The sequence below is a fragment of the Schistocerca piceifrons genome, chromosome 5 (genome assembly GCF_021461385.2).
Source record: "Schistocerca piceifrons isolate TAMUIC-IGC-003096 chromosome 5, iqSchPice1.1, whole genome shotgun sequence".
NCBI classification, from domain to species: Eukaryota; Metazoa; Arthropoda; class Insecta; order Orthoptera; family Acrididae; genus Schistocerca; species Schistocerca piceifrons.
Genome location: NC_060142.1, coordinates 253,484,145 through 253,496,736, shown reverse-complemented (window position 1 = coordinate 253,496,736; position 12,592 = coordinate 253,484,145).

Sequence of the window (12,592 nt, the reverse complement as noted above, 5' to 3'; positions counted from 1 at the left end):
GTAATGATTTCATTAATATATCCTCTACACAGGCTAGTTTCCTTTATAGTCGTGTATGTTACATGCTTGCCTCATGCAAGTCGATCTGTCAGAGACAGGGGAAAAAGACATCTATAATAATGCATTTACCGTGTACTTCTTTGATTTACCCTGCTACGTCCTATTTTTACTTCCGGCCATTCTGCTGAGGAGCCCATTTAGATTTGTCGATTTTTAATGTGTTCCGGTTTAAAAAAAAATTTCTGGTTCAATCCGTTGCGTTACAGAGACCGAAACGAAGTGAGAGTCAGTTAGTTGATGATTGGAGACACAGCATCATTGTTACAAGCAAACGAAGTGAGAGTCAGTTAGTAGTTGATAATTGGAGACACAGCATCATTGTTACAGGCGGTCTGCGGAAACCGGTTCATAGATGTTGACAACTGATGAATCGATTAAGCGACCGGCATTAACCCCTCCACCGTCAGTTAAGGCTTGAAGATGGTGTACTGAAGCACCGAAATTGGTAGCTATATAATAAATAGCATCGTAAGGATTTCTGTAGGTGTTCCATGTCATATTGTTAATGCTGGTGAACCGACACTTAAACGGCGTGAAAGATTCCTCAAGAACGTATACAGGTCTCTTTATGACTCGAAAACCAGAGATCGTGTGCACTTCCATAAATCACATAATTCGTGGATTATGATGTACTGATTTGTGTATCACTGTGAATGGCTGAAATTTCTAGCAGCGGGAAATATCTGTTGTGTTATGCACCCTTCCACTTCACTAATGGATAAGGTATGAGGAAAATGGTTGCTTATACAAAACGTTACGTGTTCCTTCCTCCTACTCTGACAGACGACAGTAAAGTTCATGTCTGTGTGACGTACACTTGATACCTTGCCATTTACGCAGTCTAGTGCACTATGACTCTGCTTACTTTTTTCATAATGAATTCTTTTACCCTTTATAGTTCGCTGCCAAGTAACCGCAGTATGGTCCTTCTCTGGGCTAGTATGTGTAAAACGAAAACAACGACCCACTAAGAATATAGTAGAAGAAAGTTTTGTTGATTTCTGAGTGGGTTCGAAAAACACATATCATCTGACGTTTCGTTTTTCCTTGTCTCCCTCAATCCAAAAGTTTTGAATATTTAGATCTATTTCCCCCTTATTCCATTTAGTATTCTTCCACATTCCGTCCAAATGGAGAAAAAGCTGTTTCTAATACTTATTTATTAGCGAATATTTTTCTTAAATGTTTGTTTTCCAGCTTCGCTTGATGCTATTCTGTTCTGCGTTAGCAATTTAGTATTTATTTAAGATGTGACTTTTTCGCGTATTGTGTTTAGAAATCCTGGATAACCTAAGTCCTCCATATCAACTCCTATTTCTTATCTTTGACGTCATCAGGTAAACTTTGCCCCTAATAAAGGCCTTCAGTGTACTCTTCCCACCTATCCCCTCACTTTTCTACATTTAACAGAAGAATTTCCATTGGACCTTTGCTTTTAATTTCTTAAAAGTTTGTTTAAACTTTTCTACATGCCGTGATCCAGGAGTCAGGTCTGTGATTACTAATAAAAAATGCGTCCTAGATCCCGGGTTCGACCTTACCACTGCTTAAATTTTCATAAAGGTCATCAGCAATGACGGCTGATGACTTCAGTCACAAGAAGTCGCTATCGCCCCTCCTTTCCAAAGAGGGTGAAGGAGAGAACGGAGTTTCAGAGAACTCTCTTGCCCTTTGGATGAGAAACTGCCCTTAAAAGGTTGAAGGGTCATAAATGATAGCGGTATGAGGATGCGAAAGGCAGTAGGAATCACTGCATTAAAGGCACATAATGTGTATCCTCAGAATATGTGCTCTGTAATTAAAAAAAGTTATGAGGATCTCCCCATGGAAAATGATTCCGTATTGTAGGGTAACAGGGGATAATATGGAACTCTTTCAAGTAATTTAAAATTTTAAGCACAGCAGCAGAGATAATATGCTGGGCAAAATAGACCAGAAAATACTTGTTTTGTGTTTTGATGGGCGTTGTAGTTCCGTTGCATAGTGTTTTGGTTTTCTTTTAATTGCAACGAATTATATAAGTGTGGTGATAATTTGTAAAATTATATAATGTATTTAGATTTAAGTATTTAAATATTATAAAATATTGTAAACGAATTGTGGCCATATTTAGCGATTGTTTTGACTACTGTGGTGTCATGTGACCCGACTCAGGACTGTGGATATGAGCGGGAAAATCGGGGTCTCTTGTCGTTGGCCGTTGTGGTGGCGAGTTGGGAGCGGCAAAGTGCCGCGACTGCAAGCATGGACGCCAGTGTATGCGAAGGAACAAAGTGAAAGTGTATGGGTGTGAGACAAACAGTGTACGAATTGCACCGATTATTATTTGTGAACTTAAAAATGCATGGCCACAATGTTAAAGTGTTTCTTTTGAATAAATAAGTTTCAATCTGAACGTGTATAGTTCAATTCACTGCTGTTCAAAAGCCAGCCAATATCTGACAATAATAGGGGCGCAAATGCAACCGTTTACTACCAACCCCCTTTGCAGATGAGCCACGTGAAAAATAGGTAGTAAACGAGCCCGAGTTCAGTTGCAATTGGGGGCTCGTCCGGGATAGGACTTTCTTCGATATTCCATACAATTTCGGAATCGGATGTCCGTCTGATGTTAGGCTTTTGAACAGTCAGTGTGGGGGCTCTGAGCTAAATCGGTGCATTAGCAGTACCGGAGTGTTTGTGCTGGACAAGATACGCGCTGCCCCGTGGTTACGCCGATACAAGGCCACCACGATTGTGAGGCAGTCATTTACACAGTCTGATGAGTCGACCACGTGTTGCCGCAGGTAAAACAGTCGTCCGTGCCGTGACCACGTGTTGCCGCGAGAAAAAACCGTCGTCCGTGCCACGTCCATGTGATGCTACGGGTAAAGCAGTTGAAGATGTATCCACGTGCTGCCGACGATCAACTCCGTCGTCCGTGCCACCGACCAACACGACTACATGCTGCCAGGGGCCTACGCAACGTGTTCTCGCTCCTGATCGAGTTTGCTGTGTGTCCACGCCGTCGATTACGATTCATTGCATAGCTGTGCTGCGGAGCTCACTGCAGACGTCGCGTCACACGAGGATATAAAAGATAAGTACAGCCAGCAGCTACATTGCAAAATTGTGTCCTTTCATTAGCCGTGGCCGATGAGACGCGTGAATCTCAAAGTGAAGGCGAATCAGTGGATGTTAGGAGTAACTGTAGTAGCCCTAGTATGCCAAAAGAAATAAGCTGGATACCAGGAAGTGACCTGAGTACATTTATTGTAAAACTTACTTGTAAATTGGGAGAAATAGACTCGAAAATAGGGAATATAAAAACTGCAATAGTTGGAGAAATGGATTCGAAAATATGGGATATGGAATTAAGGCTTAGTGATAAAATAAAGACAGTGAGTGAAAAATTTGATCAGCTAGATCTCAAATTCACTCAAATTACAGATAATGTCGAAAACACAGTTAAAATTGTTGAGGGAATTATTGAGAGAGTTGATGAGGTTGAAAGAGGCCTAGTAGCCAAGATGGACACTGTGCAAAGTAATCTTGTGGGGCAGATTCAAAGAGAAACAGAGGCAGACATTGAATCCATTAAGATAGGAGTGCTGGATTGCCATAAGGGAATTACTGACAATAAGAAGGAATTAGAAGGGGAAATAAATGTCTTGAGGGAAACAGTTAATACTGTGGTAGCAGGGAATGGACATTTATTGTTGGGATATCCTCTGGGGCATGGATTTCAGTCAAAACCTTTTAGTGGGGAGAATAAATACCATGCAGTTGACTTTCTAGCTGCGTGTAAGGATAACTTTGTGACAGGGATGAGTGAGCAGGCAAAAATTAAATATGTTAAGAGGCAGTTGGAAGGGGGAGCTCAAACCCGGGCGATCCAAAATGATGATAAATTTTGTGATTTTAAAACCTTCGAAAACCTGTTCTTGAACAAATACTGAGGCCAGGCAAAACAATTAAGATTGCAAAATGATTTTTTGAATGGACCCAGTTACATGAGTGGAAAGGAAAGTATGAGAGAGTTCTGTGTTAGAGAACAGAAAAAATTAAATCATCTGCATAGGTCACTGGGTGTATTAACAGAAATATCTACACTAAAGAGAAGATTACCAGAGCATTTTCAATGGGATTTGACTCACAGTACAACAGATTCAGTGGAAGAATTTCTTAATTTTGTGGATAATATGGACAGGGCATTGTGTTACAGACCTAAACACATGGAACACAGGGAGAGTGGAAGGTATCATGAAAGGTGAAACAGTATTAATTATGACTACAGTAATAATCATAACAGGTGGAGAGAAGATAGAAGTGATCAGAATAATCAGGATAGAGATTGGAGAAGCAGCCCACAAAGGTATAACAGAAATTTTGTGGGGAGAAGAGACAATTTTGATCAGATGGGGAGTGATAGAGAAGGTATGAGAATAGGAATGCCAGATGCAAATGGACAGGGTAGGCAATCAAAAAACTAATTGATGCCTCACTTAAGGTCCGCAGGAGGGCTGGGGATTATGTGAACAGGGCCAGACAAGGACATGATGGGATGAGTAATAAAGTCAGCAAGGAAAATAGGGAAATTGGGATATGTCATATGGATGCTGTCTTAGGAAATGAAAATCTATAGGGAGGTTTTAACAATTATAGAAATACAGATAAAAGGTATAAGAGGAAAAAAGGGAACAAGGCTAATATCAGCAGTGAACAGTGTGAGTTGAACATTGATGACATGTTTAAAAGGGAAGAGAAATTACAAGCAGAGGAGCAAAATTCATTGAAAGATCAGAGACAGAGGTAGTTTCATCAAAAGAGGGAACAGAACTGGATATGGAATTAAGGGGCAATGTTCACAGTAATAATGGGTGTGATGAATGGGTAGAGATGTCTATTGGAAATTGTATGGAGAATTGTGGAAATGGTGAGGAGAGGGTTATTCAGTGTGATGTAAAGGCTAATATGAGTGGTGTATTTGACAATGTGGAAAATGCTGGTAAATTACCTACTGATAAGGTTACTGTGCTTGTGGGTGCAGGTGTTAACTGTGGTAGTGATTATGACTTCAATGTGGATATGGAAATGTGCAATGATATGGAGAATGTTGCTGTAGTAGATAAAATTGAAACCTATGTTTTCTTAACTGATGATGCAAGCCTGAAAGATGTTAATTGTGGATAGTTAGGAAAGAAGGAGGCTGATTATGATTTGAGTGATTGGGTGTCCTATGCAAAATTACATAAAGCTTTGATGCCTGAAGAATTGGGTGAAATAAAATTTAAAATTGCCAGAAAATTGGAAGAATTAAGTGAAGAAGAGAATGTTGAGTTTGCTATTAAGGATCTGTTTGAATGGGATACTGATGTATGTTTTGGAGAAAGACCTAAAGATATTTGCATTATGCAAGAGGAAAGCAGGAGTGAAGTAAAAAGAGATTTATTACAGGAATCGGGGCTGAACAGAGTAGAAATAGAGGTGATACAGCCAATAATTGATATTAATGTGGGAGGAGCTACAGATATAGCATTATTAGACTCTGGCTCAAGTTTATCTGCAATCTCTTAATCTTTCTGGCAGCAAATTAAAGGTTTAGGATTAATAGAATTACCAGTTACAGGAGTCAAAATTAAGACAGCAACTGGGACATGCAGCAAGCCCATCACCAGGGAAGTATTACTGGAATTTAATAGTAATGAGTATTGTTTTGATGTTAGTTGCTTTGTGGTGAAGGGTTTGGCATTGAATGTAATTTTGGGTATGGACTTCTTGTACAAGTATGACTGTAGCATTTTTGTAAAGGACAGAGTGGTAGAATTTGATGCTGGTGGAAATAGATGAAGAATAAAATTTAAAGGGGAATTAAAAGGAGGTGAGACAATTACTCATTTACAAAGGATAGTAGAGGTATGTGATGAAATGTGCACTGAACAGCAGATAAATGACAAAGTAAATGAAATGGGACATTTAAATGAGGACCAAAAGGTGCAGCTTACAGATTTATTGTGTAAACATAAGCATGTGTTCTCTGACAGACCTGGAAAAGTCGTAGATTTCAGTTATGTTTTGAGGTTATTGCCACATGAAGTGATAAGGGCCAAACCTTATCCTATAGCAATAGCTAATGGAGAGGCTGTAAGGGCAAGGATACAGATGATGTTGAAGTGGGGCATACTGGAAATGGGGAGGAGTGAGTATTGTAATCCAATAGTAGTGGTGAAAAAGAGGGATGGTTCTATAAGAATAGTATTGGATACAAGAAAGCTAAATAAAATAATAGTCAAAGAAAATTATCAGCCAGAGAACATGGATGAGCTGTTGCAAAAATTTTATAATGTCAAAGTTCTGGCAGGTGCAATTGGCTGAAGAGAGCAGAAAGTACACTGCTTTCTTATTTGAGCGCAGGACTTATATGTTTACAGTTGTGCCATTTGGTTTATCAATATCTGTAGCAGTTTTTGTAAGGGCTTTAAGTCATGTGTTGGGTGATGAACTAATGAGAAAATTGACACAGTGTATGTAGATGACATTTTGATTACGAGTAGCAATTGGCAAGAGCACTGTCAGCTGTTGGAGGATGTATTCAAGGTTATATCTAAAGGGGGGATGACCCTTAAGTAAGTGTGAATTTTTTCAAGCAACATTGCTATTTCTCGGTCATCAGTTAACTCCTGATGGCATGCTGTCCAATTATGAGAAGATCAAGGCTATTGTTGGCTGCAAGGTGCCAACAAACAGGAAACAATTGAAATCATTTATAGAACTATGTTCATTATACAGGAAGTACATAAGTGATTATAGCCTGAATTTACCTAACTTATGTAGACTATTAAAGAAAAGTGTAACCTGGTGCTTGACATCTGAGTGTGACAGGGAATTTAAAGCTATCAAGAATAGCTTCAAAAATAGCAAAATTTTGTTCTATCCAGATTTCTCTTTGCCTTTCTCTATTGGGGCAGACAGCTCAGATTATGGGATAGGGCTGTGCTATTTCAGGAGAGGGTAGTAGATGGGAAGATAGAGCACGGAGCAATCGCTTTTGCAAGTAGAATGCTGTCCAAACATGAATTAATGTATGGTATCTCAGAGAAGGAACTTTTAGCCATAGTTTTTGGATTTCAGAAGTTCAGGATATATGTGGAAGGTAGGAAAGTGATTGTTTACACAGACCATAAGGCTCTGAGCTTTTTGCAAGAATGTAAGCTGTTAAATAATAGACTCACGAGATGGGCCATGTTTCTGCATCAGTTTAACTATGAGATAAGATATGTTAAAGGCACAGACAACAAAGTGGCTGATGCCTTATCAAGGTTACCTTTCATTGGAGAAGAACATGAAGGGAATGGAGACGAGAAAGAACTACAGATATTGTATATGAAAGGAGTGGGTGGAGAGAAGGAAATCAGATCGATCTGTAAGGACATGAGGAGACTTTAGAATGGGGACCAAACCTTGAAGTTTATCAAAACAAACTTTGGAAATAAAGAACATAAAAAAATAGCTAAATATTATAGAATTTATAAGGGTATCTTATTTAGACGAAGAAATTTGGACAAAGAGGAGTGGAAGGTATGTTTTCCAGATGAGCATGTGGAAAAATTAATCAATTACATCCACCTTAGCCATGAGCATTATGGGGCTCAGAAATGTTTGGAAATACTGCAGAACTATGTTAGTTTTAACAACATGGCCAGGAGGGTAAAGAGACAGTTGGCTTCTTGTGACAAATGTCAAAAAGTGAAGTATAAAACTATTGCAGTACAAGGAGAGATACAGAATATTGTTCCTATAAGAAATGGTGAGCTGCTGGCTATTGATTTATTTGGGAGGCTGCCAACAGGTCGAGGGGATGTAAAGTATGTTCTTTTAGCTGTTGATGTATTCTCAAAGTTTGTAAGGCTGTATCCACTGAACAAGGTCACTAGCCAGAATATAATTGCCAAGCTAGAGAAAGATTACTTTGCGAATGTTATAAAACCAGAGAATATTCTGTCTGATAATGGAGCACAATTTGTGTCTAGTGTGTGGGGGAAGTTTATGCAAAGATCTGGGATAAAGCATATAAGGATTTCAGTGTATCACCCCACAGGAAACCCGGCTGTGAGGTATATGAGGGAGCTGGGTAGGCTATGTAGGACATATTGCAGTAAAAAGCATAGTACTTGGGCAGAATATATAACTGTGTTTGAGAATCTTATGAACACAGTGAAGAGTTGTGCGACAGGCTTGTTACCCTATGAGCTCATGAAAGATATCAAGCCAGACAATCTAATAGCAGAACACACAGATTTTCCTCCATCTCAAGGCTTGACAAGTCAAGAGAAGATGCAGATGGGCGGACAGCAAATGTTAAAGAAAGGGCATGAGAGACAGAGGAGGAATGGAGGAAGGTATAAGACAACAAAGTTCAAGGAGGGAGATAAGGTGCTGGTGAGGAACAAGAGAAAATCCAGTGACATTGATGGCGAAATCAAAAAGTTATTTGAATTATACCATGGATCCTTTGAGATAACGGGTTGTTCACACCCTAATGCATATAGGTTGGTATATCCAATGTCCACAAAGCCATTTGGACTGAGAAATGTAACGGAGTTGAAAAAATTTGTGGTGAAAGAATAAAGGGTAAGGAAGTGAGATTCCCATGTATACTATCGTCTAGTAAAAAAAAAAATAGTTAAGATTTAATGTATCTGTGGCACCTGGTGTTGGTACTGGTGCGTGGGAGTAGAATTGTTGCTGGGACAGTCATGTAGGGCAATCACTAAATATGCAAATTCTAGAGGCATATGGGAAATAATTAACTTGCTTATTATAAGATGTCTCCATGAAGTTAAAAATAGGTAGTAAACGAGCCCGAGTTCAGTTGCAGTATTAAAGGCCCATTCGGAACACCGGAAGGAGACTGCTACATGGGAGGTGACCATGAGAAAAATGTCCAATAACCAACGAAGTGAAACCATTCTTTGAGTCGGAGCTTGAAATGTCAGAAGGTTGAACGTAGTAGAAAACCTAGAATACCTGAAAAAAGACATGAAAAGGCTTAATTTAGATGTAGTGTGGACCACTGAAGTGAAAAAAAAAGATAACATTTGTGGTCAGACGAATATAGTGTAATATCAACAGCAGCATAAAACTGTATGCTGGGAATAGGATCCTTTACGAATAGGAAAGGAGGGTAGAGAGCGAGATACGGTGGACTGTTCAGCTACAGGGTTATTGTCAACAGATTCGACAACTATCGAATGCCGACAAAGGTAAGTCAGATATGTATGTCTACGTCGCAAACATGGTTGAGGTGGTAGAGAAAGTATATGAGGGTGCTGAACTAGTTATTCAGTATGTAAATGGAGATGAAAATCAAATAGTGATGCGGGACTGGAACGCTGCTGTAGGGGAAGAAATGGAAGTAACGGTTACAGGAGAATATGGGCTTGGCACTACGATTGACAGAGAAGGAAGACCAACTGAGTTGTGCAATAATATTCAGATGATAATAGCGAATACTCTATTCAAGAATCACAAGAGGAGGAAATAAAGGGAAAAGACATGGGCTCACGGGACGGTTCCAGATGGATTCCATCAAGGTCAGACAGAGTCCGGAATACTGTAAGGCGTACGCAGGGCTACATATGGACTCGCATCACAATTTTGTAATGTTGAAGAGTAGACTGAAATTTAAGAGCATCGTCCGTAGCAGTCAATGCGGAAGGAAGTGTGATACTGAAGTACCGAGGAATGATGAGACGTGTTCGCTACGGAAGTAATTATTGCAATATCGAATAGCAGATCAAACAGTGCAGTTGATAAAGAGTGGACATCTCTAAAAATGGGCAATCACCAACGTTAGATAAACATGTAAAAGGAAGGCAACTGTGAAGAAATCTTGAGCAACCGATGAAGTACTTCAACAGGTCAACAAAAGAAGGAAGTACAAAATGGTTTAGGGAAAGAGAGGAATACGGCAATATAATTCCATTACGAATGAACTAAACAGTAAGGCGGAATGGTTGCACGAAAGATGCGAAGAAACCGAAAAAGCTATGGTTGCAGGAAAGAGTGGAGAAAACGGAAAAAGAAATTATTCTCGGAAAGACTGACTCAGAAATTTTTGTTTTGCTTTTCACTTCTTTTACTTTTTATATTTTTGGGTCATTTCTCTTCTAACTCTTTTGCGTTAACTCTTCATGTCAGAATATCACTTGCGCCCTTCGTCCTCAATTATTTGTTAGCTTTGTTAAAATCTCTGTCTTCGCCTGTAGTTTTACTCACATATGTCCTATCAATCTTGTATCTTAGCGAACATCAATCGCGCCTCATCATTCCTTCTACTTCAGTATCACACTTCTTTTCACTTTGATTCTTCCTGATGATTCTCCTCAATTTCCCTTAACTCTTGTTGTCACTAAATTGTGATCTGAGTCCTTTTCTGCGCTTTGGAAAGCCTTCCTGTGCAGTATCTGATTTCAGAAGCCCCGTCTGACCATGAGCAGCTGAAAAGCTCCGTGGGGCCGGACCTTTTCCAAGTATAGCTCGTCCTCTTGTGATTCTTGAACAGAATATTCACTGTTACCATCAGAAATTTATTACAACCCTTAATTCTTCTTCATCCTCTCTCATTCCTACAGCGAAATCCATTTTTCCCGTAGCCCTTTCTTTTACTCCTTCCCCACCTAACGCGTTTCAATCCCCCATGATTTTTATTATTTTTTATCTCCGTTTACATACCGAATTAAATGTTCAGTATGCTCCTCTTCTTAGCATTTTGATCGGTTGCTTGTGACGCTGACATATATTCCTGAAATACTCGCTGTCTAAGGCGATTAGAACCAATATATAACTGAATTGTTTACTGCAGCACACACTACTCCCTACTTTCCTATCCAAATCGAATCCTGCTCCCGTTACATCATTTTTTGCAGCTACTGATATTACCCTATATTTGTTCGAACAGAAATTCTTATCTTGTTTCCATATGACTTCGCTGACGCCCACTACATCTACACTGAGCCTTTGCATTTCCTTTTAAGCTTTTCTATCTATCCTACTACTTTCAAACTTCTGACATTTCATTCTCCGTTTGGTAGAATTTCATCCAGTCGCTGGTTATTAAATTACTTCCTCATAGTCACCTACCACTTACAGAAATTCGACTGGGGAACTAATCCAGAATCTTTTGGCAAGGGAGAGTTCATCATGACACTTCAGTTACAGACCACGTGTTCTGTGATACACATTATGTCGTTAAGTCAGCTAGTTCCATTGCCTTCGGCATTCTCAGCCGTTGATCACTGCGCATTATTCCGAGTTTTAGAAGCAGTGTACCTCCCTAAGGGCAAGGGAGTGCTCCCAACCTCTATCCGTTCCTCCACTCTCTTTGAAAAGCCTGTTGGTAGAAAAAGGATAACTTCTTTACGTCGGGAGTTCGCGGCCGTCAGTGCTGACGATTTTTATTCAAAATTTAAGCAGTAGGGAGGTTCGAACCCTTTGCCCAGTACGTTTCCTTTCATTTTTTTATTAGTAGCCAAAGACGTTACCCCAGTCCATGAACGACGGGACTTGAGGAGAGGAAATAAGAGGTTTTCTGAACTCAATTTGCTGTCATATATCTTCTTTTGTTTGATGAGTGACGATACGTAGAGCCAAACACTGAACTGCTTGCAAAAGTGAACCGAGCCGATTAGAAAACGGGAAGTATCTTTAAACTATCTGTACCTATACATTATGCATTTGGTACAATGAGTACATTTTCCAGAATGTTCCAAATGAACTATGCTTTACTCTTATTTCTCTATTACACATGAATAAAACTAGAACCACTAGAACGACTTGAACATTCGAACAGTCGAACAGTGTGGTCCAATAGCGCAAATTGAATGGTTCAATTGCTTTAAACATAAAAATTCCATCATAACGCTAAAAATGGGACTTCAACCAGTCAAAAACAAATAATGTAATGAAGTAATAAAAAACTCGCAGGAACTTGAGTTTGATCAAGTTTTTACAAGCCAATTAATTCGTTAGTTTCGCTATTGCCTTTGCTATTTGCGTTTATGAGACAAACTTTTAAAAAAAGTGGATTATTTAATAGATCTCTTACGTTAAACACCATCGAAAATTACGTAAATGCAGCAACTCCTCGGAAGTGACACACCATTGTGACATTAAGTAGTAAAATTGTAATGAATTATCTGACTTCGCTGATGCAAGCTGAAATTCATACGAAGGTAGTGGACATTGCAGCTACTGTTAATTCTTGCTGTTGTGCGGTGTTGGCATGCAGAATGCGATAGCAGATCACCCACTGATGGCGGCATCTAGTCAGGCGTTTCCGTAATTTAGTGGAACTGGTTTATAATGCAGTCAGCAATGTCGGGCAGTTATGTTGTGCAGATACGTCAACAGCTTGTAAGTGGCTCTGTAATATTGCCAAGTAGGGGAGGGAGTGGAGGAAGAATACTGAAGGAGCAGGAAATGAGGGAGGAATGGAAGGGAGGAGAGAAGCAGAAGAGGAGAGGACACGTTCCACCACACTCTGCGCCCACCT